This window comes from Pseudorca crassidens, unplaced genomic scaffold (assembly GCF_039906515.1).
Source record: "Pseudorca crassidens isolate mPseCra1 unplaced genomic scaffold, mPseCra1.hap1 Scaffold_72, whole genome shotgun sequence".
NCBI lineage: Eukaryota > Metazoa > Chordata > Mammalia > Artiodactyla > Delphinidae > Pseudorca > Pseudorca crassidens.
The window spans coordinates 341,073-367,629 of NW_027136324.1; the positions used below are offsets into that span (position 1 = coordinate 341,073).

Consider the following 26,557-nt stretch of genomic DNA (forward strand, 5'->3'; position numbering starts at 1 on the left):
CTGGAATGGGTTTTGGAGAACAAATGACGGTGCCTTTCACCAAGAATTATTAAATGAGAACTTTGCAAGAGGTGTCCTTGATGTGGAGACAGGACTCTCCAGGAGATCATGTAAGGGTTACCTGGGAATAAGTGTTAATCCTAGGAACTGAATATTAATAAAATAATAAGTGAACAGTAAGTGGAATCAAAGTATAACACCCCATAATTTGCATTGTTTTCTGCAAAATGGGGATATTATATCCTCTCCACACGCCGAGTAGCCAATGCAGCCCTGTTCTTGACCATGGGAGGAAAAAGCGTTCCTTCTGTCTGCGCATGCCTGTGGGTAAGGTGGGAGGGGTCACTCCCAACTGAGTGGTTGGGGATTGATGCCTGATATATCTAACAATACTCTGAAAGGCTGGGTTCTCATGGCTGCTTTCTCTTTCCTCAGATTTATCTGCTTGATTTCCGGATTGTCCCTGCATAAGGATGCAGAGGAGGGCAGATGGTGGCAGAGTTCCTGATAATGAAACAACAGGTGAGTAGAAAACTTACTTTGATTCCTGTATTTATCCATCTTTTGCCAAATGGTCAGGTTCCTACTTTGGGTCCGGGTCTTCTAAGTGCACCCAGGAAATATTAACGCCAGTTATGTTCACCACCCTGTTAGGGATATGGCAGGTCAGGGACCAATGTAGAAACACTCTCTTTCCCAACACTTACTTTCACTTGCTCCAGCCTCCATTAAGGCTGTGACCACACAGAAGACAGGAGAGGTTTTTTCCTTCTCTTTTTTGAAACGTCATCCCTTGGGTTCAGTGGCCTCCTTCATCATGTTACTGGCTGCAGTGGACTTAGGAATGCGGTGAACACAGGGGATAGAGAATGACTCAGAACAGAAATCTCTAGGCCAGTGGGGAGCAGACGTTTCATCAGGTGAGTCCTATGTTATAGGTGCTGGGGTGAGTGGGGTTTGGTGAGAGACAGCAATAAAGGATCATTTATTTTTTCTAATTTTAAAAAGATTAACCTTTTACAGACTACTCATTAACATTTTGATAGCTTCAAAAAGATAAAGGTAAGTTCCTTAGCAAAATTATTCACATAACTCTGTTCCTTTGTGTTCTTAACCTTCATTCAAATTAGAAAGTTGAATTCAATGCCTGCAGATTCTTATTTTCTTAATTATGACTGTGTATGGACGAGAAGGGGCATAGTACACAAAACGAAGTGTAGAGCACTGGACAGCAAATGACAGTCTGTGGAGCTCCAAGACCTCACTCCCACACAGATCCATCAGTAAAACAACCAGGATCTGCCTGAATGAGCTGGGATTCTAGCCCAGGGAACCCCAGAAGTGGGAACAATGGGCTTTCTGATCCCACCATTGCCAGCCCTGGTAAGTTTTCCTATTAGACCCGGGGATGTGTGTGTGTGTGTGTGCTTGTGTGTGTGCGTGTGTGTGTGTGTTTCTTCTTCAGGACACCCCTGGACTTGCCGAGTGTGCATCACTGTTTCATGAAAGCTATGCTCATGTGGTGCTAAAGTTATAAGACCCTCTCAGTCTTGTATCTTCCTGCGTTGGATACATAAAATTTCTCTCATAGGTCCAGATGCAAATGTTCAGTTGTCTCCTTGGCTCCTACCTGCAATGGCATGGGGCTGTCTTCCTTGGGAAAGCAGCTCTAGGTTCATGGAGAGAAGAGCTGCACAGGTGTAGTGTGGGCAGAGATAATTGGAGCAACCAAGTGAATTGCTAAGATCTCCTGATAAGGAGGTAAGAGGCTGGGCACTAAGGGAACGCAAGTCTTCAGAGTCAGAGTTCTGACTGCAGAATTCTCCACATTAGCGTGAGGAGCGCATCTCCTTCGCGGCATCCTCCTGCCCAAATCTTCCCAGCCCCGTCCGCTGCTGGGGGCCGGTAGCTCCTAGGCGGACGGGCCGAGACGAACTCTAGCGTTTGGGCGGTCGGAGCTGATCCGTCGCCGTCCAGCGATCAAAATCCATCGCGCTGACGTTCAAGCCCGTTGTCGGGAGCCATCTGGCGGCCGCTTTTATATTGTCCCTTCCCTCCTGAGCTTTGGCGACCTTCGCGAGGGATGTGACTCGCCCTCCAGGCGCGGGCCAGAGCTCCGGGAGGCCGGCGACGCTGGCGGCGACCATGCCGGTGCTGCGGAGTGGTGGGCGCCTTCTGTTCTCACCAGAGATTGAATGTGGAGAGATGTATGTTGTGGGGCCGAGGCTGAGCTCTCTTGCAGGTTGTGGATGAGGTCTGCGCCGGTCGACCAGCATTCCCTGGTGCCCCTTGGCCCGCGGAGACCTCACGTCCTGTTACGTGTGGCCAGGAGAGGTTGTCTGTGAACAGCGTCGTACACCGTGTGTCACGATTCGTCGGTGCCTCCTCGCTGACTTGGGGGCCCAGGTCCATACTGTTGCAGCCTTGGCGTTGGGGCTGCTCAACAGGGGCCACTTCAGTTTCTCCGGGTTCCACGCGATGCGGTCACGGGGGCGGGTATCGCCCTGAGGCAGGGGCATGGGATGCTTGTCAACAGACGGGATCCACCCGGCAGATTGAACCAACGTCTACGCGGGGAGCTCCCTTCCCCACTCTTTGGTCGCCTCGTCAGCGTGGCGCTTGCGTTTCCAACCTGTTCAGGTCCCCTCACCGCGGACTGTCGAGGGCAAGCGTGTAGGGCGCTCATGGAGGGCCGGCAGTTCTTCCTAGGCTTCCGTGGTCGTTGGTAGTAGCCGTTTCTCTTTGTGAAACAGGGCCCGCCCGGGGCATCCGTGATGGTCGGGAGGAAATACGAGCCAGGCCGCGGTCCTGGGTCGGCGCGGTTGTCGGTAGCTTCTCTGAAGAAGCTCTGCAGACAGTAAACGACCTATAGACGAGCGGGCGCAGGGGAGGACCTCCCAGGGCGAGAAATGAGACCGATGGTGGCCTGGGTCGAGGACGGGTGTCAGGGTCGTGGTGGTGCGCCTTCGCCCGTGTGCGATCTGGATACTTCCTGTTGAAGTTCACAGCAGTTGCACGTCACTTGACGTCTGCAGCGGCAAGGTCGACCAGATGGCCAGATTTCGGTATTGGGGCAAGAAGAAACTTTAATGAATTGAAATTCTTTTTGTTGTGAGATTCATTACAATGTGAACATTAGTGAAATAAGAAATCCTAAGATTTACAGTAAACCCACATTACTGTAATAATTACTATCGTTTGCAGCTTTTTTCACAAAGTGTTTATGAAATTTAAAATATATTTAGTACATTTTTTTGCGATACAAGTCTGCTAATGAGAAAAATGGAATTCTTTGGCAAGGGGGATGCCATTTAACTTATTACAGATTCCTATCATCAAAATTTCAATTGTTAATGCTGACTTATAAGGAGATTTTGCATGGTTTATGTATTTCATATTTGAAAATTCTTTTCACACAGATATGTACTACCAAATACTGCAGTTCATGAGTGTGTGATTTTAATTGACCATATTCATTGTCTGGAAGGAATTTATAAAATTCTGTTTGATTCTTCTATTGATATTTGCCTTTTAGTATGTCATTATATTGTCCATTAGTCATTGACAATTCTGTCTGCAGTTAATTTTAAAAACATTGATTCAAGTTTCTCTATCCACAGAGTATCTGATTGCTTGAAGATAATGAAGGAGGGTTTTGGGATGCAGAATTTTCTAAAACCACCTGGAAGCCTGGGAACCTCTCCCTCCAACCACAAGGCCCTGCCCCACACCCTGCAGCAGCCAATGTGGAAAATCACACTCCAACCACCGCAACAATAGTCCCCAAGTGTCAGGACTTGGACAGTGACTCACAGCTTCGCCATTTTCATTCCTTTCCATGTAGAATCAAATGCAGGGAAAGCCAAATATGTTCCCTTAAGTAATCACTTAGGACGACCCTCTTCCTATCAACTTGTCTCCAGCCTCCTCACATCACAAGCTCTGGGGAGCACATGCCTTCCTTTTTTTGGTCACCAGAAAGTGTCCCCACTCTTATGTGCCCTGAGTCTCAGCCTGATGTGAGTGGTGGTGGCTGACTCCTGTGCTCTATAGACAAGTTCTGAGTAAATAGTGCTTGTTCTCATTTGGGGTGTGTGTGTGTCTTTTTTCATATCTACAGAGCTTAGGATGGCAGGAAGCAAATAAAACTCATGATAATGTTTCCCATGTTATTTTAAAAATCACATTTATTAATCACCATTTTTTAAGTTGAGACATAATTCACATACTATAAAATTCACCCTTTGAAAAGTGTAGAATTTAGTGACTTATAATCTATTCCCAAAGTTGTGCAACCATCAGCACTAATACCAGAACATTTAATCACCTCAAAAAGAAACCCCATCCCTATTAATCTCTTCTATTCCACCTATGCTCAGGCCGTGGCCACCACAAATCTGCTTTCTGTCTCTACGGATATGCCTATTCTCAATATTTCATGTGACTGGAATCATACAATATGTGCCTTTTATGTCTGGCTTCTTATACTGAATATCATGCTTTTGAGGCTCATGCTTTAGAATGTATCAGTAATGTATTCCTTTGTTTGGCCTAAGAATTTTTCTTTTTAAGCCATAAGGTTTTACGTACATTCACATGCCACCAGGGTTTTTGGAGTTTTTTTTTTTTTTTGTAAAATATATATTTTCAATTTTTTTTAATTTATTAATTTATTTTTGGCTGCATTGGGTCTTCGTGGATGCGCGAGGGGTTTCTTTGTTGGTTGCGGTGAGCGGGGGCTACTCTTCATTGCCGTGCGCGGACCTCTCATTGCGGTGGCCTCTCTCGTCGCGGAGCACCGGCTCTAGAGTGCAGGCTCAGTAGTTGTGGCACACGGGCCTAGCTGCTCCGCAGCATGTGGGATCTTCCTGAACCAGGGATCGAACCCGTGTCCCCTGCATTGGCAGGCGGATTGCTAACCACTGCGCCACCAGGGAAGCCCCATATTTTCAATTTTAACCATTTAAAGTCTACAGTTGACTAACATTAAGTACTGCTTCCCTGCCTGGTCCCAACATACCCCCACTCACCTGGAGCTTCCAGTAGGCCCAGAGGACACAAGCCCAGCCATGCTGCCCTTCCTTGGAAACACCAACGTCATCCATCATAACCATGACCCCACTATTAGTGACCCTCATTGTAGCAAAAAGAACCCCGGACATGGATAGACTCTAGTGAAGAGGGCAGCTGCCACCAGGCAAGTTGTTGTGCTTGGGACAAGGAAGCAGTGCCCTGCGACCTGCATTTCACCCTGGGACCCCATGAAGTACAGTGCTGGTCTCCTGAGGGCATATTCTGCTGAGGTCCCTGCCACGCCCCTATGGAGGAGAACCAGTGAACCCTTAGGGACATCTCTTGTCATTCTTTTCTGCCTTCCTTCCTTTCTTTCTCTTTTTCTTTTTCCACCCGGAAGAGGTAAAGCTTGACAAGAAAATAGTAAATGACTTTCTAGACCATCCATATTTCAGGGCTGTCTCATGGACCTGTCCTTATTTTCTCAATAAAAACCCTTTAAGGAACTAAGATGTGCTATGTGTTCCATGCACGCTCACCTGTGTGCCTTCCCCTCACAGTCCTTCATCTTCCCTTCCCTCTTCCAACACTTCACTCCACTGTGGGGGCTTATACAAGGGCAAAGATTGCTGTGAGTTCCAGCATAGTGTCTGCCTCACCCCCTTCATGACTGTCTTGCTGACTCAATAGCCTTTGTTCTGGCTGCTCGGGAACCCTTGTCTGTCCTCTGCTCAGGGACACTGCTCATCGTTAGCAACACCCAACTGTATTCCCCACTGTTCAGGCCCTGGGAAATCGGCTGTCCTGACCTGGGACAGCTTTAAATATATGAAATTGCTACCTTCCACCTCTGGTGTCAGAAGACTGGGTGTGTGGCCCAAGGCTCTCGGAAGTGTTTTGCATCCTCCCAGAATCTCCTCTCACCTCCCTAAGAAACTCTACTACAAGGATACCTCCAACCAACACCCTCCATTAGGTGCTGAGCTGTCAATATTTCCAGCCCAGAAAGACCACAGCCTGTGCTTTGCAACAGGGAAAACCCTCCCCTCTACCTCCAGTCCATCCAAGTGTCCCCACCGTTCCTCAGCTCGCACAGCCCACAGACGGTTTCTGAGTCTGTACAGCAGGCGAAGTCCCATAGGTGTCAGGTCCTGAGTCTCTTCCAGCTACCATGTTCCACTCAAACCTACATGAAGAGTCCACGGTCCTCTGGGAGTGCAAGGGCCCCTCCCATGTGCCTCTTCTGGCACTGTTGCTGGATCTCCTTCCTCCTTAAGTCAGGGGAAAGAGCTTGGTTTCTCTGGGCCTGTGAGTGGGGAAGTGTAGGAGGAGAGGAGCGGCCTAGAGTCCAGCCTATTCTGCATCCTGTGGGCCCATGACTCTGGTGGGTGGAAGCAGAGGGGGTAATGGGACAGCGAGGCTCTTGGTCTGCTTAGTCGCTCGGGATTTAGGGCACATTCAAGTGGAGGCTGAACCTAGTGGAGCATGTTGGTCAACAAGCAATTTCTGCATGTGTAGGAGCTGAACCAGTTCACCAAGCTCTCTCAAAATTAATAAACACTCTTACTTCTGGCAACAGGGGAAGGGCAGATGATGTTCCAGTAAACTCCTCTTTAACCTCCTGGGAACATTCTGACAGGGTCTTTGAATATAGAACAAATGTCTGCTTTGGTTAAGAAGACATTGGGTGATTTGAAGGTACATTCTGGTAATGTAGAAAACTACAGTACTTCAAAATTAAAATCCTATTTTATGATTTAGAATCTACTGTACTTAGATGACTGATTGTTTAATGAAAATTGTTTAATGAAGGCATTGGTAAAAATAAAAGCTGAGAGCTACAGAGGTTTTTTTGTTTTTTGTTTGTTTGTTTGTTTTTGTTTTTTTTTTTGCATTACCTGGACCTCTCACTTTTGGGGCCTCTCCGGTTGTGGAGCACAGGCTCCGGAGCTGCAGGCTCAGCGGCCATGGCTTACGGGCCCAGCCGCTCTGCGGCATGTGGGATCTTCCCGGACCGGAGCACAAACCCGTATCCTCTGCATCGGCAGGCAGATTCTCAACCACTGCGTCCCCAGGGAAGCATGAGAGCTAAAGAGTTTTAACATTACTTTCTATTTTCATAAATTTTACATTATAGTCTAAAACTGTGGCATGCTTACCTATTTGTCCATCTATCTCTCCTTCTCCCTCTCTCCGTAGTGTTAAGATGTTCGTCACTATTTGGTAGGTGCCAATTCTTCTGCAACACGCACACTGCATTGTGTAGGAGAAGTGGTAACGTTTGTTCACAGGAGTGTAAGTGAGGAGGTGATGCGCGGGCGGGCTGGGCCACTGCAATGTGGTGAAAGAAGGACAGGCATTGTCCACGGGGGTTGGCCCCTGGACCCTAGGCTCCTGCTTTTATCCAGACATCTGGGGCACCCTGATTCACTCTTGACCTAGTAAACAAGGAGCCTAGAATATCTCTGTGAGCAGCCCTGGCCAGGAGCCCTTCACATACTTCTCTCCATTTACATCGTGGGCATGGAGTTCTCTCAAAGATCTTCAAAGTTCTCAGTTCTTCTGATTTCTATAGTCTTCGCTTTTCTTCATGCCAAGGATGTCACTAAGTAAATCAGCCTATGTATGATTAATATGAACATATAGTGTTGATATATTAAAATAATATTAGTATATCATATTTAACATTTTATTTACATTATATGTACATTTATTTATATAGTATTATTTTATTATAATAAATTAAATTAATAAATATAAATAAGCTATTAATATGAATATATATTACACCTGTGACCCAGGATTTGCCTCCTGGGTGCTCAGCTCTTCCCACTGAGCCAGACTGTTTGCCTGAAAAAATGAAGACTTCAGGGCAAAGGGAAATGTGAGGGGGAGGTGGGCAGAGAAGACCCAACCTGCAGTCACAGTGAAGAATGAGGTGTGTTCTCAAGACCAGCTTGAAGCACACATTCGTAGTGAGGGGAGTGGATGCAAACACTGTTGCCCGCCCCGTGCGCCCCGTCTGGAGTGGAGAGGGGAGGAAGCGTCCTCCAGGTATTTCTTCACCGGCTCCTCCCACCTGACCCCCTCTCCTCCCCAGTCTCTACTGTGACACTTGTTTTTTGACACCTGGAGGTGAATTTAACCCTCCCCCACTGTTCTCCTCCCTCCTGTCTCTCTTTTCTTTCCCTTCATTGAGGCTCTCAGGCTTGCTATCAGGTTGGCTGGGGGCCACAGCCAGTCGTAAGCACCTTCCCTGCAGCCAGTGAGCTGGCCTTGCCCCATCTTCCTCCTTTTAGAGCTGTGATAACTGGGTACCTGCTGTCACTAGAGACTTTCCCTGCTGTTATTCTCCCCTCGCCAGGTGGTCGGATGCGCAGGACAACTAAAGGCGACTCTGACTTTCCCCGGGTGTGCATGGTAGCACCTATTGTAGTTTGCTAAGGCTAGCCACCTAAGCACAGGCTGTGCGTTGTTTTAAGATATAGCCCAAAAATACAATAAGAAAAAAACTCCCCTGATAAGGTTGGCGTGACTAAATATATTCAGAACTTCATTGAGCCTATTCTCATACACTCAATTTACTACGGCTTTAGAGGTTTCTAATTTCTAGTCAGATTTGCAAAGATTGGTCACTGGGAAATTTATTAGCTGTCATTGTATTCCAGATGGCAGAGTAAACAGGGACTAAAGGTAGAAACACCTGCAAAATACCTAATATGGTCAAAATTGTCCGACTACTTTTAAAATGTTATTGATTAACCATCCAGACAAATGAGAAATGCCAGGGAAAAGTCAAATAGAGACATGTATTCATTCAGCCAAAAAGATGAACGAAGTGAGAGGTGAGGTGAGGAAGCTGGCCCAGTGTGGGCGGTGGGACCAGGCAGCTGTGGCGGCAGCTCTACCACGTCCTTCACGGGGCTGCTCTCTCAGCCCCCCAGACGGGCAGCTTTTCTTGGTAAACTCAGTGTAAGGATATCAGCCATTCATCAGGCACTTCTTTGGCTTCACACGTGAGCAGGACCCTTGTAGCTGCAAGGTTTACAAATTAGATCCTCTGCAATGGCTAGTCTGTGTTCTGTGCTCTCCTCAACTGAGGCTGCTTCTGGTGTCTATCACAGAACCTATAACACGTCCTGAGTGTCCAGGCTTACAGCGGTGCTGCTTGAGACTGGGCTGTGACATTTCCGTGTCTGGCATGTAGCAGGCATTGAATGAATATTTATTGGGGACAAGGAGGCTAAACTGCACAAGCATCTACTCCTAAGCTGCTTCACACAGCTTGTGACTGCAGCTGAGCTCCAGAGACCTCACTGCCTGTGGTGGGGGCTAAAGCTCTCACAGCTTGTTTCATCTGCATGTTGCTTTCCCCCTGATAATATGATCCTTTTAGCTTCTCCTCCTAGAGTTTTGCATAGACCAGGTGAGAAAGACCAAAGTTGTTCCAGTCTTGTGTCAGGCTTTTAAAGCTCAACTACACTGAAAGCTCATGAGAGGTACAGTATCCCGTGCGGGTGACTTTCAACAAGAGTTGTCACAGTGGCACTAACCTCAACAAGTCTATTCACTTTTTGTATAGAGGTTTTAGTCCAATACTCTGCTCAAAAAGTTCAGAAGGCACATTTTGTGATATTTAAGCCCTTTGCTCTTGCTCTAGGGAAAGATTTCTCAACCTGGGGATTAACGGCATTCTGAGCTGGATAACTTTTCGCTGTGGGAGATGTCCTGTGAGTTCTGTGATGTTGAGCAGCAGCCCTGGCCTCTACCCACTAGCATCTCCTCAGGCGTGACAACCCAGAATGTCTCCAGTTACATCCACTAGTCCTCTGGGGATAGGGGATTGAGGAAAAATTCCTCCAGCTGAAAATTTTTTCTCAAGTGGCACCAGTAGATTGCAAGGAGAAGCAAAACGACAACAACAAAAACAACAACAACAAATGACTCACCAACTTGCCCAGTGATGGAATTATGACAAACTAAAGAATAGGCTTTCCTTGTGTAGTATCTTCAGGCTATTTTTGGATACTTCTGTGCAGAGCTGACTCGAAGTCCTCCATCCCTTAGTGGTATTTGGCCCAAGGCCCCAAGATGTCTTTACCTAAAGTGTGTTTAATGTCACATTTGTTTAATATATTCCCCCAGATGTGCCCCTCTGTGTGCCTGTCTCAACAGCGTGTATCTACTTAGATTACACAATGTGAGAAAATAGAATCCTCATTATTTCAATAGCCTCCAGGGTAACAACGCACAATGAACTTAAACTAATTTTACTGATAATAGTGAGACTTTGCTACCAGAATATGTAGTAAATATTAGGAAACAATCTATTTTACAGTAATAATTCAAAATGAAGTTAAAGAAATTTAATCATCATGACTGTTTACCACCAGAATCAGGTAGTGTAGCATGTTAGGTGGTGCAGCAGGGTGAAGATGACAAGACAAATATCTCTAACGTGTTCCCCACTTACTCATCTCTAATATATGGGGCACCACTCAGGGTGCACACGGATGTGCCACCCACACCTCTGGCCCAGAAAACACTCACTGCCCAGCTGCTGGAGTGCCATCAACAGGCAACTTCCAGCCAAGATCCCCTCAGGCAGCCTCAACCATGCATGGGACCCTCTCAGGGCTGCCACACTCAATGGTCAAGTGCAAAGGGGCACTTACAACACCTGTGATGGCCACATATGCTTCAGAGCCCCCATGGGCTGAGCCAAGGCTTCCTCGGGGCCGGACACCTGCTCAACTATGCCATCTGGCCAATCCTGCTCCCTCTCTGCCCTGTCACAGAGGTTGACACCTAAGTTGCACTCTGCTTGCCAAAATCCATGTTAACATTCCCTTCCAGAGAAACTGACTTGTGACGGGGGGAAAGCAGTGATGAGGGGGAATTGGGAGCTAGACTGCTCCACAGTTGGAAGTAACAAGGACCCCTCCACGGGCTAGGTGGGGCACCCATAGTGTCTGGAATAGGCGATGGTCCAGGTGTAAAAACTCTCACAGGTGACAGGGTAGTAATTGCTAGTCACCATCGAAACAAGAAGAGGAGCTTCTGGGTAGAAAGAAAGCAGAAAAAGCTGAACCCCCCACCCAGACCGAGGATTTTGATAAAGATATTTTCACATATTGAGGTATGGGGACGTCGTCTGGCTTATACAGGAGTTAACTTGAGTGTTATGCATACTAGAATAGCCTGCGTGTGGCCTATCAAACATACATTGTGCTTCTGCTTTAATTATTAAAGAAAAGAGTGCATTGACCAGAAGTAAAGAATGTCCATGTTAAAAATAAAGATGAAATGCCTCCTTTCCTGGGATGCCAATGCTGAAGCTCCTTCAATAATAAGCCTCATTTCCCAGGTGCCAAGGCCATGCTGACTTGCTGTGTATGAGCTGATCTGTTTTTTGTTTGTTTGTTTGTTTTGTGTTTGCCTTTTTCCCTGAAACCTTAAAGGAATGTATCCCTCACTTTTTTAATGTTCTTTGTTCAGAAAATATATAAAATTGTACTGAAAACTATGCTTACCTGGGACAGTTCTTCAGAGCTATCTGAGGGGTTGTCTTCCAGGCTATAGTCCACAGTTTGGCTCAAATCAGATGCTTGTCTATTCCTATTATAGATTGCTTATTGATTATTTTCATCAACAATTTATTAGTTAAAGTAGCCAGGCTCCAAGTCCCAGACGAGGTTAGTCAGCCACTCACCAGAGGTCTGCTAGCCCGTGGGACGTTAGCGCCGTGAGAGGGACCCTAACTTGGTACTGGAATTCAGGAGGATGCCCCTGAGCGTTGAAGCCCACACTCTTCTGATCCCTGTGTGCCTGCAGAAATGGCCAACCGTCCCTGTGTAGACCAGGTGCCGCCCCTCCATCCGGTTCTTGCAACAAGAATGAGTGCTTGGTCCCTTCTTACTGCTCAACTTCCACCCTTTCAGCTACCAGCCCTAGGGAGAAATTGGTAACCCCAAAGAACACCCCAAATTGCCTCAGTGCTCATATGAATAGTCGGAGGAAGTAGTTGAAGGAGCAGAAGGAGTGAGATTTCCCCAGAGCTGGAAAAGTGAGGCCAGATGTGTCACCTGTGAGTAACGACCCCAGCTGCCACCATCCCTTTTGCCTTCCAGGTGTAGGGGGTCTGCGGGATCCTTGCTAAGTCTATTTTTCGCCATTCCCGGCCCTTCCCTATCATCACCCCTTCACCTTGAAACATGTTCAAGAAATTTGATTAAAAAGAAAATGTGTTCAGCTACATCCAGTGGAAAACCTGCTATTATGGGTATTAAGAACAAGTAGAACCATTCCCAGGCATTGAACCATGGCTTCACCTAATCGTGCCTAAGAAGGAACCAGTTAAAAGAGTGGTATGCTATGAACAGAAAGAAATCTTTACAGTGACTGGAGAGTTATTCTATTTAGAAAAAGAGAGGGTCTTTTTATCCAACCCCAAGGTTATTCCACACAGAAAAAGATAAAAAAAGACGCTTTTTCCACACCAACAGGTGGATAAAGGAGCCATCAAATTTGTACTCAAAGGAGTTGATATCACGTGTCTACACTTAGCTTCTCGAGGAGCTAAGCTTTGCTCTGCTGCAGCAGATAGGATTGTTGCAATTGAGGCAGAAGGAAAACAGCTTGCTCTGGGTGCTGCAGTCGTGAAGATGTCTGCAGATGATGCTGAGAAAGTCAACACAGCAACTGGCATTGAAACATGTATTATATAAAAGGTGGGCTGTGGCACGTAAAAGCATATAAGTAAGTCTCAGATGGAATGCACTTGGGCTCCACATGGATGTGGTGCAATATCTGTGTTTGTGTGTGTGTGTGACAGCATGACTACAATGCCCCTGTGATTATGCTGAATAAATTCTACACATGCAGAAAAGAGAACCCAACAAACAAACAACTGTTGCCGCCTTGCTCGGAAAGAGTGCAGACCAGCTGCCTCTGTGTCCTCTCCTGGCCATCAGGCTATAACTCTCCCAAAAGAGCTTCATGACCCAGCCAGTGTGCTGGTGGGGCTGCGAGAAGACAAATGGGACTGAATTCTCAGTGTGTCACCTGAGGTGCCCTCATGTGAGCGTCTGGACAGGACCGAGCATGTAAGAGTCAAGTGTAGGGGCACTGAACTGGCTGGAGGATTTTCCTCTCGACATCCCTGCGGAGTCAGAGCCCCTCTCAGCCCTTCATGTTGGAGAAGGGAGACGATGAGATGCCTCAGCCCCTACACACGGACAGGCAGCTCCCGGCTCCTGCGGACTTCCAAAGCCTCATGCTATGAACTAACTTGTAATAACTTTGTTTTTGTCATTAATGTACTAGATATTTTTAGTAGCATTAATCTGAAAACAGGTTATTACCACCGATGTCAGTAATGGAATTAGCTGCGCTAGAGATAACCTACAGTTTAACCTAAAGTTTACAATGAAGTTTTCGCCACAAAGTTTTAAGGAATTCAAGACGAAACTAGAATAAGACAAGACACCACAGAAACTGCTTGGTTTCTGGGCTTTATATTCACTTTAAAGAAAATTATCTCTGAAAACTTAGAAACGTTTAATTATGCATATTGTTATTAGCATGAAGGTGAGAGATAGAAATGAAATATGAACCTGGATACGCTTATAGCAGTATTATGTGGTTCTGTGGAAAGCTTTCTGCAGTGTTCTCAAATAGCAATGGAAAACCCCAAAGCAGGAAATGGTGACACATCAAAGTCATGCTGTTACCTGACAAAAGCAAGCTGCAAGGCAACACACAGTATTTAAGACAAGTAAAAATGAAACTTTATTATCTGTGAGTAAATAAAAGTATATTTGAAAAAAATTTTTTTAAGTTGTCAGAATACATACAAATGAACCATGGATACCTTGATACGTATGAACGAGAAATTGTACTTTTCCTCTGAAGTATTCAGGGGTTTTTTTGTGTGTACTTGAAACTCAGGATGAACTTGAACAAGAGTGTACACTGTTTGTATTTAAAAACACGCGCACACACACACAATTTTACATGTGATAACAGAAATGTTTTGTCATACAGCCTAGAGTCAAGTCAAATAGTAAGTTACGTGGAAGAGAATGGTTTTTTTTTCATTGATAAGTTTTTTTTGTTGTTGTTGTTTTTATTTTTTTTAAATTTATTTATTTATTTTTGGCTGTGTTGGGTCTTCGTTTCTGTGCGAGGGCTTTCTCTAGTTGTGGCAAGTGGGGGCCACTCTTCATCGCGGTGCGCGGGCCTCTCACTATCGCAGCCTCCCCTGCTGCGGAGCACAGGCTCCAGACGCGCAGGCTCAGTACTTGTGGCTCACGGGCCTAGTTGCTCCGCGGCATGTGGGATCCTCCCAGACCAGGGCTCGAACCCGTGTCCCCTGCATTAGCAGGCAGATTCTCAACCACTGCGCCACCAGGGAAGCCCGAGAATGGGTTTTTATTTAAGGATTAGAGACAGAACACACTCGAAGAACAAATAATAAAACCCTAACAGCACAGTAGTCACTAGAACATTCCTTGAGCACTCGCTGGGTTTAAGCCAGCTTGGAAATCAGTTATTTGTCTAAACTAAGTGAGAATTTATGCCTGGTTCCTAGAAAGCATATGTTTTAATTAACTTGGCTGCCAGTATCTCTCCAGGGAAGAAAATATACATTTTATTTTCAAACCTCGTCTGGGCCTGTTCTATCATGGATTGGTCCATTAAAAACAAAACACCCAAATCAATATTTTAAAATACTATTTTTGCTTACCTGAAATCTTCCTCCTTTTTAGAGCTTTTTCTTTTTCTGTCATCTGTTCAACACAGTGTAAAGTAAATACAGTCGAGTCCACAGCAGGGGCCGCTACTCAGGAGGCTCGGGGCTTCGGACATCACTAGGAGTTGAAATGGCAAAGAGCATGTTTGATGCAGAGCCCTAAAGGCATTTTGGTACTGGATAATCTGCATCTACAGAAAGCACATGATAGCCTGATACTGTTTCCTACATCTGCCACAATTTAAAATAATTTTCTAATGTTTTATTTTCTGTAACCTGAGATTGGGAATGTTGGGGAGAGGGTATAAATATAACTATTTATGTAACTCATTCTAAATAGAGTATAATTAGAAAGTATAATTAGACTTGAGTCTAATTCCCCTTCATATCCTAGTTTCTGTGGCTCTCAGTAGATAAGGCTCAGGTTCCAAACCCAGCTCATTTCTACAGACTGGACAGTAGGTGGCACCATCAGCCAGTTTAAAAAACAGTTCACTGGTTTGGTTTGTTGTTAACCAGTTTACCACACTTGAGCAGGAACCTAAATAGTTTTGTGCATAAGTGCATTAAGTCCTGGCCATTGTCACGGGAGAATAATCCTAGAAGAGCACAAAGCCATTTAAATAGATCTGTATGAAGTATTTACAAATAACCACAGGAAGAGACTTTGCCTCTCTGTAGATCGAGATTATCCAATAATTAAATGCGTTTAGGGTTTGTGTCATAAATACTCGTTGCCACTTTAATTTCTGGTAATGAGAAAAGTCTGCCTGTGACCATCCCTAAACTAGTTTGTCCTTTGACCCTGGCCAGACACATAGACTTTATATATTTAGGTTTTCTTGTCTGGGGGAACAAAAAAACTTGACCTAGCTGCTCACAAGTGGAAAACAAAGTATTAGACCTTAAAATGTTCCAGTAGAGTGCAGATCAAACACTCCCAATTCTAGACACTTCATAGAATGTTTTTAAACCTTTTCAGCCACCACTTGCTCTTGACTCAGAAAGCTTACTTTACTTGGTACTGTTCACAATGGAAATGTGTTGAAATCACTGCAGCTATGTTCTACTCCAGTGCACAAGGATCTCTACAGACTAGGAACAGTGCTAAAATATTCTGAAAGGGTAAATCCAGGGCATTTAATTTTATTTGAATAAAAACCTGTGCACAAACACATTTTATACATGACTTCAGGGAGGCCACAGGCTCCCTGGGCTCCCTAAGCCCCTCAGATTAAGATCTCCTGACCTGGGAGTGAAAGAAAACAAACGCACCCCTACCACCTTCCCCATTCAGACCTCTGGTCCCACCCCAGCCACACCCTTGGGAAGGCAGGTCGGCACTCAGCACACGTACTGTCCCAGCTGCAAGGCAGTCAGACGTGTTATACGAAGCAGATCCACCACAGAACACCTCTACTTCCTACATCCTCCTGGCCCAGAGGAGATTTAGAAAAAGCATGGAGGAGAACATCAACTCAGCAGAGCAGTCTCGAAGCACAAGGGAGTGCAGAAACAGGAAGCACAAATAAGCCCAGGGAATGACTGACTTCTGACGGTTTTGTTGATAACAGATCTGGGTGAAGTTTCCCTGCTCCCTGCTGATGGCATCTCTGTATCTGCAGGCACTTTCTCTTTGCCTCGCAGTGAAATGCAACTGCTTGTCAGAAGGCCGATCTCTTCTGTCATCCATAGGTCGCCTTCTCGCGGCTGTCACCCCTGTAACCCTGGACTGTATGCTGATTGTTCCATTGGTTGTTAACACTTCTATAAATGGAGATCTAACTGCCAAGTGTTCAAAATCCCAGTGGTCTGTCAGGTCCCACAACGAATTCACTCCCCAGAGTCATGTCTGAAGTAGGTAAAAATGCCACAAACTCAGGATTGAAGATATTACTGTGGGAACATGAAACAAATTTAGAACCTTAGAAAGTCTAAATGTAAAGGTATTTGTTTTCCTTTAAAGTCTGATAAGAAAATGACCCTCTTGCTTATCTTGTCTAAAGAATAAAGATGGACAGGTACTTACTGAAGATAAGCTACATATTTGAGATTGAAGAATGGAATTAAAAGAGAATTGTCTCATGCAGAATAAATACTCGGGTTTGAGAATTTGAGAGGAAAAAGAAATGGATTCAAGAAAAGATCTTATTATTAGAGCTGAGACCATAAGCGATTTAGTCAAATTTCTTTTTCTGAAGGCCAGATCGCCTTGTACACACTTGTACAGACACAAGGCTGCAACTTTCTTCTCCACTGATCTACAGAGGGGTCCACAGCCACCACTCCAGACCACCGCATTGTGCAGCACTCAAGATGCGCAGGACTCTCTCCTATGTATCCCTGGGGAGCGACTCCCAAATGGTCCATCCACTGGGCCGAGCTCTACATGCTTTTAAACACCCTTTAAACCTCTGAAGAGAGCTCTCCTCTCTTCCACATGAAATATCCCCTCACATCTCCTCACTGTTAACATGGCTGCTGGTTTTACAATCAGGCTTAAGATATGGTCTCCTGACTAATATTTCTTATTATAATAAAGGCAACGGTTTTATACAATATCTTACTGGCATTATTAATATGTCAGATGCAGAGAAAGAATTCAAGTATTAAGGCAAATAATTGTCCTCCTAGCCTTATGAATTATCTAAGTATTGTCTCAACTGATAATGAATGTACAGAGTCTTTTCATAGGGAAAAATGGGGAAAAAGGTAAGAAAATTAGATCAAGCTTAACTCATAAAATTAGCAGCGGTAGATGTTCTTTGAAAGGAAGAACACAAAGGATTATGAATCAGAAAACTGTTTCCAAAGTGAAAGAAAAGAAGCAAAAGCCACCAGAAAATTCTCATGAGTAGACATTTTAGGGAAGCCAGATAATCTTTCTGGAAAAACAAATTGGACTTTCATTCAGTTGGTAGAAATCGTGCTATAACTTTTAATCTTTAGAGATTTAAAAAGAATTTAATGTCCGCATTTATGAGAAGTTGATAATATGTGTAGAAGGTTCAAGAACCTATAAATATTAAATACTTTATGTTGTATTCTGTCACCCGCCCTTGCCCAGGACCCCTGTCTTCAAAGTTAGCCACTGTGGTTGATTTTCCAGGTATCATTCCAGAGTGTCTTTTTATGGGTATACAAGAAAATGTGAATATATATTTTCCTTCACTCCACATTTTAATACATAAGTAGTTGTATAATGTTTCATTACATCTTCCTTATATTCAGTTGAAAAATATCTGGGGGAAAAAACTTCTATCAGGACGTTGTTTCCTACAAAGCAGTCCACTGAGTGGATGATGTACTATAATGCATGTTGCCAGTCCATATTGGGATAAACACTAATATTCAACCATCTTTTGACATTACAAACAATGCTGCAATGCATAACTTTGGCTTATGTTATTCTACTGCTAAAATCTGTATAGGATAGTTTCTAAAGGATTTGTAGCCTAAAGTATTTCTAACTGAAATAACATTTGATAAGATGTTACCAGTAAGATAGCAGGTACTGAGTTTTTCTGAGGAACCTAGAAGTGGTCATTTCTCTTTATTTTATTATAAATTCAACCTCTCCTCTACCAGATTTCTCCCCGATCTGTGTTTGAAAACATTTTCCAACCTCTTCTACCCTTGTGACTTCTCTATAATCTGTTCCTCTTCTTAGCAGTGTCATTCATTCTCATGCCCACCACAGCCTGACATGGTCTCTAACTGCTGTCTGCTCGTCTCTCTTTGTCCATCATTGCTCAACCCACTCCACTGGAGAAACACTCAACATGGCCAGACATCTTGTTGAGTATGAAAAAATGGATCATGGATGATTCTGACTCACTGAGCCTGGATGAGAGGAGACATCCAGAGGGGACTTTAAAGTAGCTGGGGAAGGTTTCATCCATGGTCATCATTCAGGGGAAGGTGCTACTGAGACTTTACATAGGAGCAGGAGAAGACAGATTTAGATGCAAGTACTTTCAGTGGCCCAGAAATTACAGGTGAACTGAGAGGAAGGGACTCCAAGGGAAGAGCAAGGGAGAGAACACAGTGAGTTGGGAGGTCCAGGGGGCGATAATTTGAGGGGCAGGGCATCCAAAAGGAAGGAGCTACCCAGAGAGAGAACTCCACCACTGCCTGATTATCCCTCTGAGTCTCTGTCGAGTACTAATCTGAGCACACACAGGTGAAATTTCGCAAGGCTGGGAAGGAACAGTTTCTGCAGAAAGAACAATTACTGGAGAACTGTACATTAAATAATTTCCAAAGTTCATGTATGGCTGAGAATCCTCACCAGCCAGAGTGAAGAAACCTCCTTGAATACATGGGGCATTCAATTAAGACACCAGAAATTGTGCATATTAGAAGTGGAACTAATCACAAGCCCTAGCATAAAGGATACTCTAGGATACTCTAGAACTGCACTAACAAACCTTAAAAATGAGACTTCAAAGGGTCTAAGTGATATGCAAGTAATCGTTTCCTACCAGAAAAAAAAAATTTAAATTAACACTTTAAAAAACATAGAAAAAAGCCCCACTTCTATCACCCAGGAAACTCCAAGGGATTTAGGGGCATTGTGTGAGACCCCAGGTCAGATACACACACACACACACACACACACACACACACATATATATACTGCAACTACATTAGAATGTTCAAGAAATTGACTACTTTCTGGAAAAAATATGAATTCTCAAGACCAATATTTAAAACAACTAAAACAAAAGAAAAATAAGCTAGAAAGCACATAAAATAAAGTTTTTCAACAATTACTTCTGAAAATCTTGTATGGGTTATACAAGTAAAAAAAAAAACAGCTGACTACAAAAGTAACAAATAATTTCAGAGAATCAAGAATAGAAGAATAGAGGAAATCTGTATTTTGTGAAAATAATTTAACCCTGATATCAGACATAAATGGTGTAAAACAAAACCACACACCAATTTTATGTGTTGGTGGGAATGTACATTGATACAGGCACTATGAAAAACAATATGGCCATTCCTTAAAAATCTAAAAATAGAACTATCATATGACCCAGAAATCCCACTACTGGGCGTGTACCCTGGGAAAACCATAATTCAAAAAGACACATGCACCCCAATGCTCATTGCAGCACTATTTACTATAGAAAGGGCATGGAAGCAACCTAAGTCTCCATCAACAGATGGATGGATAAAGAAGATGTAGTACATATATAAATGAATATTATTCAGCCAGTAAAAGGAATGAAATTGGCTCATTTGTGGAGACGTGGATGTACCTGTCATACAGACAGTGAAGTAAGTTAGAAAGAGAAAAACAAATATCATATATTAATGGATATATGTGGAATCTATAAAAATGGTACAGATGAACCTATTTCCAAAGCAGAAGTAGAGACACAGACATAGAGAACAGATGTATGGACACCAAGGGGGGAAAAGGGATGTGGGATGAATTGGGAGATTGGGATTGACATATATACACTACTATGTATAAAATAGATAACTAATGAGAACCTGCTGTATAGCACAGGGAACTCTACTCAATGCACTGTGGAGACCTAAATGAAAAGGAAATCCAAAAAAGAGGGGATATATGCATACATATAGCTGATTCACTTTGCAGTACAGCAGAAACTAACACAACATTGTAAAGCAACTATACCCCAATTTTTAAAATCCTATCTTATTAAAATACTAATTAATATATGAATTGTTGAATGCTAAAGGACATTTTCAGAAATTATGAGATTTCCCAATAGTTAATGAAACGGCACTGAAAATCCTTAAAAATATAACAGTTCAATGGACAAGAATCATAAAGTGCACAGAACAGCTGACTTTCTACTTTTAAGATATAGAAAACAGGGCTTCCCTGGTGGCGCAGTAGTTGAGAGTCCGCCTGCCGATGCAGGGGACACGGGTTCGTGCCCCGGTCTGGGAAGATCCCACATGCCGCGGAGCGGCTGGGCCCGTGAGCCATGGCCGCTGAGCCTGCGCGTCCGGAGCCTGTGCTCCGCAACGGGAGAGGCCACGACAGTGAGAGGCCCGCGTATCGCAAAAAAAAAAAAAAAAAAAGATATAGAAAACATATGTATAAATCTCTTTCATAAAAAAGCAACTAAAATTTAAAATAAACGTATTTTAAAGGAATATAGAGAATGAATAAGTAGAAAAAAATCAAATTTACAAAATACCATTTAAAAAGACCAAAAAAAAAGAGAAAATACCATGATTCTGTAGAGCACCAAATATTACAGAGAGATCTACCTTTCTCGATTTTAATTCTAATAAACTTCCAATCAAAATCCTAGTATGTTGTTAAGAAAGTGATTAAGGTTTAGTTGAAAGTCAAGCTAGAATTTTTTTTGAAGAGAATGAGTGAAATGTGCCTTACTAATTATATATAAAGCTAAATTAAGAGTGTGGTTCTAATACAGAAAATGGTAAACTACTGTCGACTTTTAAAAAAATGCACAACGTGAGAGTTGCAAGTTAAGATTTATTTGGGACAAAATGAGGAGTATAGCCCAGGAGACTGCATTTCAGAGAGCTCTGAGAAACTACTCCAAAGAGGCAGGGGGGAAGATCAGTATATATGTGATTTTGGTGAATGGGGAGTATATGCAATCGAGAGCATATATTTTTTTGCAGAATGTTTCTGTTAGTCTCGTGAAGGTTGCTGCTAGTCTTGAGAGCAGACCTCACCATGAAAGATCTTAGTGTTTTTCTAGATATGAGGGGATACAAGAATTGGGCTCATAAAATCTTCTCCTGAAAGTATGTAACTCTCTGAAGAGTTGTCCTGCCAGTTTCCCCCGAGCACAGAGTGCCTCATTTCTGCTCTCCACCCGGAACTCCTTTCAGGGAGTGTTGAAGGTCAGCGGCTGCAGCAGCTGCACCAGCACATGATTTAATCCTTGAGGAGGTAGATGACAAGTGCCAATTCGTAGCTGAGACTAGCGTTACCCTAAATGTAGATTCTAGGATGAGAGCCTATATGATAAAGGTATTACAGTCAATAGAAGCCATTATGGAGCATACAATAAGTGGTGATGAAAAACTGGGTAGTTAGTTTTCTTTAAAAAGTATTTACATCTTCACTCAAAACATAAAAAATAAATTTGATATACATTCAAACAGAGTTTTATTTAAAAAAATATATAGATGTATATGGCTTCTAGATGGGAAAATCTCAAACGTATAAAGGATAAAGAAAAATTACATAAAAATGGGAAACTTCAAGAGGTTAATATTTGTATAAGTTAATATTTTTAACTATTTTTTCAAAATAAACTATTAGTTTTAAAATATTAAAACATTAATGCAAATTGATTTAAACAGAAAGAATAAAGCAGATCTAAAACACACACACGAATGATGTGCACAGAAAATTCCTTTGATTAAATAAAAATACCAACATAAAACGTTGATCTCACAAGTGAAAAATAATACAATCTTTTCTACCTTTAGGAAAACTTTCAAAACATGGCACAATTAAATCAAAAGTGGTGAACAGCCACATACGTAAATTGGTACATTTCTAGAAAGCAGTTTTTAAAGAGGTGATAATAAACCTCTTGTAATTCCATCCTTAGAATTCTACTACTAACGGGGGAAAAATGATATGGCAACGTGTTTGTACATAGAAAAGGTATTCAAATAGTTTACTTTTAAGAGGGAAAAATTGTGAAGAGCCCTAAATCTAGACTCTAACTAGCAAGGAAATGGTTAAACTATATTGCCCAAGTTCCTGACATAACATTATTCAGGCATTATCATAATGTCTATGAAGATACTTAAATACAGGTCAATAAATGTATCACAGCAGCTACTATTTACATTATGTGTTACATATGTTGAACCCTTAACTTTGGGAATCTAATTTAAATCCTTAGAGCAGGCCTGGAAGATGGGTTGTGTCATCTGCAAATCAGATGCCCCATCTTGCATTCTTTCAATGCATTGCTCGAAAAATTATATATTACATTACATTATATATATATGGAGAGAGGGGGAAATCAACAATATTTACATGTGAGTTTATGAGGAGTGTAAATATATAAAACTCTTACTAGCTCTTTCTTTGCGATAGAGATGTGCATAATTCTTATTTTCTTGGTACTTTATAAATTTTGACCACACATTACTCGCATAATCAGGGTAAAAACCAATTTAAAAATGCTGAAGCATCCAAAATATAGATGAAAATTTCTGGGATATTATTTTTAATTAGGTAAAGATTTATTGATATTTCTTGAAGTGCATTTAGTTTAGAGTTGTTTAATCAATGTAAGTTGAAGATGTTGTTAAGACAGTGTGGGGCCCCACCACAAGAAAAGTTGAAAAACTGGCTTTAACCATCTCAGATAGTCAGAGTCATTATTTTTCTAAATCTAAAGTTAGACAGCACAGACTATGGTGCCTATGGAAATACTAACCCTGCTTTATGGATTTTCATATTTCAAAATGTTGTTCTCCACACCTATTGAAGCTCATACTACATTAGCCTTATATTATAATATTCTATATTTAACTATACAAAAGCCTAAAGATTTTTGGTTGCATAATCTGAGAACTGAATTCATTAAGAGAAAATGACTCAACGGAACATGGAAGCCAAGGTAAGTTTTAAACCTTAGTACTCCTATTTTCCATAATGTGTTACATTAATTATTTAAAAATAATTGTTTAAATCCCGTTTCTTCAATTCCTTCAACCTGCAGTTCGTGATCCTTAGGGAGCCCCAGATTAAAGGTCATATATGCTCCTTCATAGCCATCAGGAGAAAGATATTAATACATTGTCAGAGTTGCAATAAGTGTTGCTCTAACATGCCTGACATACAGGGAACAATTTGAACATATTCTGAATCTCACTTGTGTTCACATGTAATTTTGTCCAGAGAAACAGTTGGTGAATGAATGCACAGCTGCACCCAGAGGAGCCTAGGCAGGTGGAAAAACACAAAACACACACTTGCACACACCTCAAACAGCTACCCCACTCACATCAGACGTTACAGCTTTTTATGGGATTTCAAATCACCCTTCTCTCACTGCTTCACAATCACCCACAAGCTGCAACCCTTCTACCACCCAGATTAACCAGCAAACTGCAGGCCCTTTTCAAGTTAAAGTGCCATATTTGTTGTGGGTGAATATTTAACCATTTAGCACATATAATTACACTACCATTTTTGTTAGGGTTTGTCTTAGTTTGGGCTGCTGTAACAAATATACCACAGACTGTGTGGTTTTGACACAAAGATTTGTTTCTCACAGTTCTGGAGGCTGGGAGTCCAAGATCAAGGTGGCAGCACTTGTCTAGTGAGAGCTGTTTCCTGGAGAGGTATTCTCTGGGTGAAAAGCAGAGAAAGCAAGCTCTCGGGTGTCTTTTTATAAGGGCACTAATCCCATTGATGACAGCTCCACTCTCCTGACTCAATTACTTCCTGAACTAACATCACATAACTTCCAAATAACATCACATTGGGAATTGGTCTTCAAAATAGTAATTTTCAGGGGACAGAAATATTCAGTCCCTAGCAGGCCCTTATTTTTTAATGTACCAATGACAGTTTTTGAGTATTGGGCCCTAAACCCATTTCCCCACAAGCCCTGTGGTTTTGGTTTTTTTGTTGTTGTTTTTCATTTTACAATAGATTTTTTTCAGCTTTATTGTGGTATAATCAAGAAACCTTCATACTCTTTTCCAGAGTGGCTGCACCAATTTACATCCCACCTACAAGTGCACGAGGATTTCTTTTCTCCACATCTTAGCTAACACTCATTCTTTTGTGCTTTTTTTTTTTTTTTTGTAGTACGCAGGCCTCTCACTGTTGTGGCCTCTCCTGTTGCGGAGCACAGGCTTCGGACGCGCAGGCTCAGCGGCCATGGCTCATGGGCCCAGCTGCTCTGCGGCATGTGGGATCTTCCCGGACGGGGACACGAACCCGTCTCCCCTGCATCGGCAGGCGGACTCTCAACCACTACGCCACTAGGGAAGCCCTCTTTTGTGCTTTTGAGGGCAGCCATCCTAACGGGTGTGAGGTGATATCTCACTGTGGCTTTGATTTTTATTTCCCTGGTGATTACTGATGTTGAACATCTTTTCATGTATTGTTGCCCATTTGCATGTCTTCTTTGGAAAAATATCTATCCAGTTCTTCTCATTTTTTAACTAAATTGTTTTTGTTATTGTTGTTTTGCTATTGACTTGTGTGGGTTTTTATACAATAGGCATATTAACCCCTTATTAGATATTTGCAAATACTTTCTCCCATTACATAGTGTGCCTTTTCACTTTGTTGATGGTTTCCCTTGCAGTGTAGAAACCTTTTAATTATATGTACTCCCACCTGTTTATTTTGGCTTTTGTTTTCTTTGTTTTTGGTGTCAAATCCAAAAAAAAAAAAAATTGCAAAGACCGGTGTGAAGGAGCCAGTCCCCTATATATTCTTGTAGGAGTTTTATGGTTCCAGATGTTAAATGTTTCTTTAATGCACTTTCAGTTGATTTTTATAAGTGGGACAACATGCACATCCAGTTTTATACATTTGCATGTGGCTGCCAGTTTTTCAAACACAATTTATTGAAGAGACTATCCTTTCTACATTGAGTATTCTTGGCCTTTTTGTCAGACATTAGTTGCCTGTACATGCAGGGATTTATTTTAGAGCTCTCCATTCTGTTCCTTTGGTCTGTGTGTCTATGTTGATGCAAGTATTATACTGTTTTGATGACTATAGCTTTGCATTGTAATTTGAAAGCAAGAAGTGTGATTCCTCCAACTTTGTTCTTTTTTCTCAGGATTACTTTAGGTATTCAGAGTTCTCTGTAGTTCCACACAAATCTTAAGATTGTTTTTTCTATTTTTGTGAATAATGTCATTGGAAATTTGATACATTACATTAATTATTTTTATTTCATTAAATCTGTGTGTAGATTGCCTTGGGGAGAATGGAAATTTTGCCAACATTAATTCTTCCAATGTATGAACATGGAATATCTTTCCAGTTATTTGGTAAACACTTGTACCTAAATCTTTGTCAGCATCTCTGATTATTATCTTTATATGAATTCCCAGAAGTAAAATTACTAGCTCAAACACCATAAATATTTTACAATTTTTAATGCATATTACCAAATGATGCTCCAGAAAAAAGTAGTACCATCTACATTTTTCCAATCCAGCATCTAAGAGTGCTGGTCTCTCTGCATCCTCACCACGTTTACATTTGCATTTTTTTCTGACACCTTGCTAGTTAGATATACCAAAAAAAAAAAAAGTTACTTTCATATCTCGATCAAGTGTTTATGGAGATTCTGACTAATGAAAATTCTAAGAGAAAGTCTAAGGAGGATAATTTTACGTGTTTAGATATAATTATTGTAGCTGTTTCTTCCCTACAAAATTATTTTGAGGATTGAATACAGGAGTGTGTCTGTGTTTATTTTCCTCCTGGGGTTTGAAGCCTCTGCCTGTCACCCTGTTGCTCCCACTTTGTACTTTACTATTGTTCTGCCACTACCCTGCCCTGTCACCTCCCCTAGCCAGAGACAATGTTAGTAACGGAGTTCCACCAGCAATTTGCCAATGAGCCTAATGAAAAGCACCCACAGGCTGATGATTTTCAGCTGGGTCCTGAGCTATGATTGAATGTGATTTGTCTGGAAAAACTCTCATAAAACTCGAACTCTGTTAGGGAGGGGGTGGGTGATGAGAGAAAACATTGAAACCTGTGGGGGCGGGGGGCAGAGACAACCATTTGGCTCCCAACACCCTGGCCCACTTCTCTCT

General features: G+C 42.5%; 1 long non-coding RNA gene and 1 pseudogene across 4 annotated transcripts in view; both read left to right on the top strand.

Annotated features, from left to right (window-relative positions):
* LOC137218257 (uncharacterized) overlaps window positions 1-26,557 on the top strand; it is a 180,295-nt gene that overhangs the window by 37,835 nt on the left and 115,903 nt on the right. For 3 of the 4 annotated variants that reach the window (XR_010940578.1, XR_010940577.1, XR_010940580.1), the window contains one exon: window positions 436-522. This is a non-coding gene — a long non-coding RNA (uncharacterized lncRNA). Of the gene's footprint in view, window positions 1-435; window positions 523-3,620; window positions 4,633-4,934; window positions 6,792-26,557 lie in introns of those variants that run through there. The other variant, XR_010940579.1, reaches the window with a different exon arrangement.
* LOC137218259 (malignant T-cell-amplified sequence 2-like) lies at window positions 8,843-12,956 on the top strand (annotated as a pseudogene).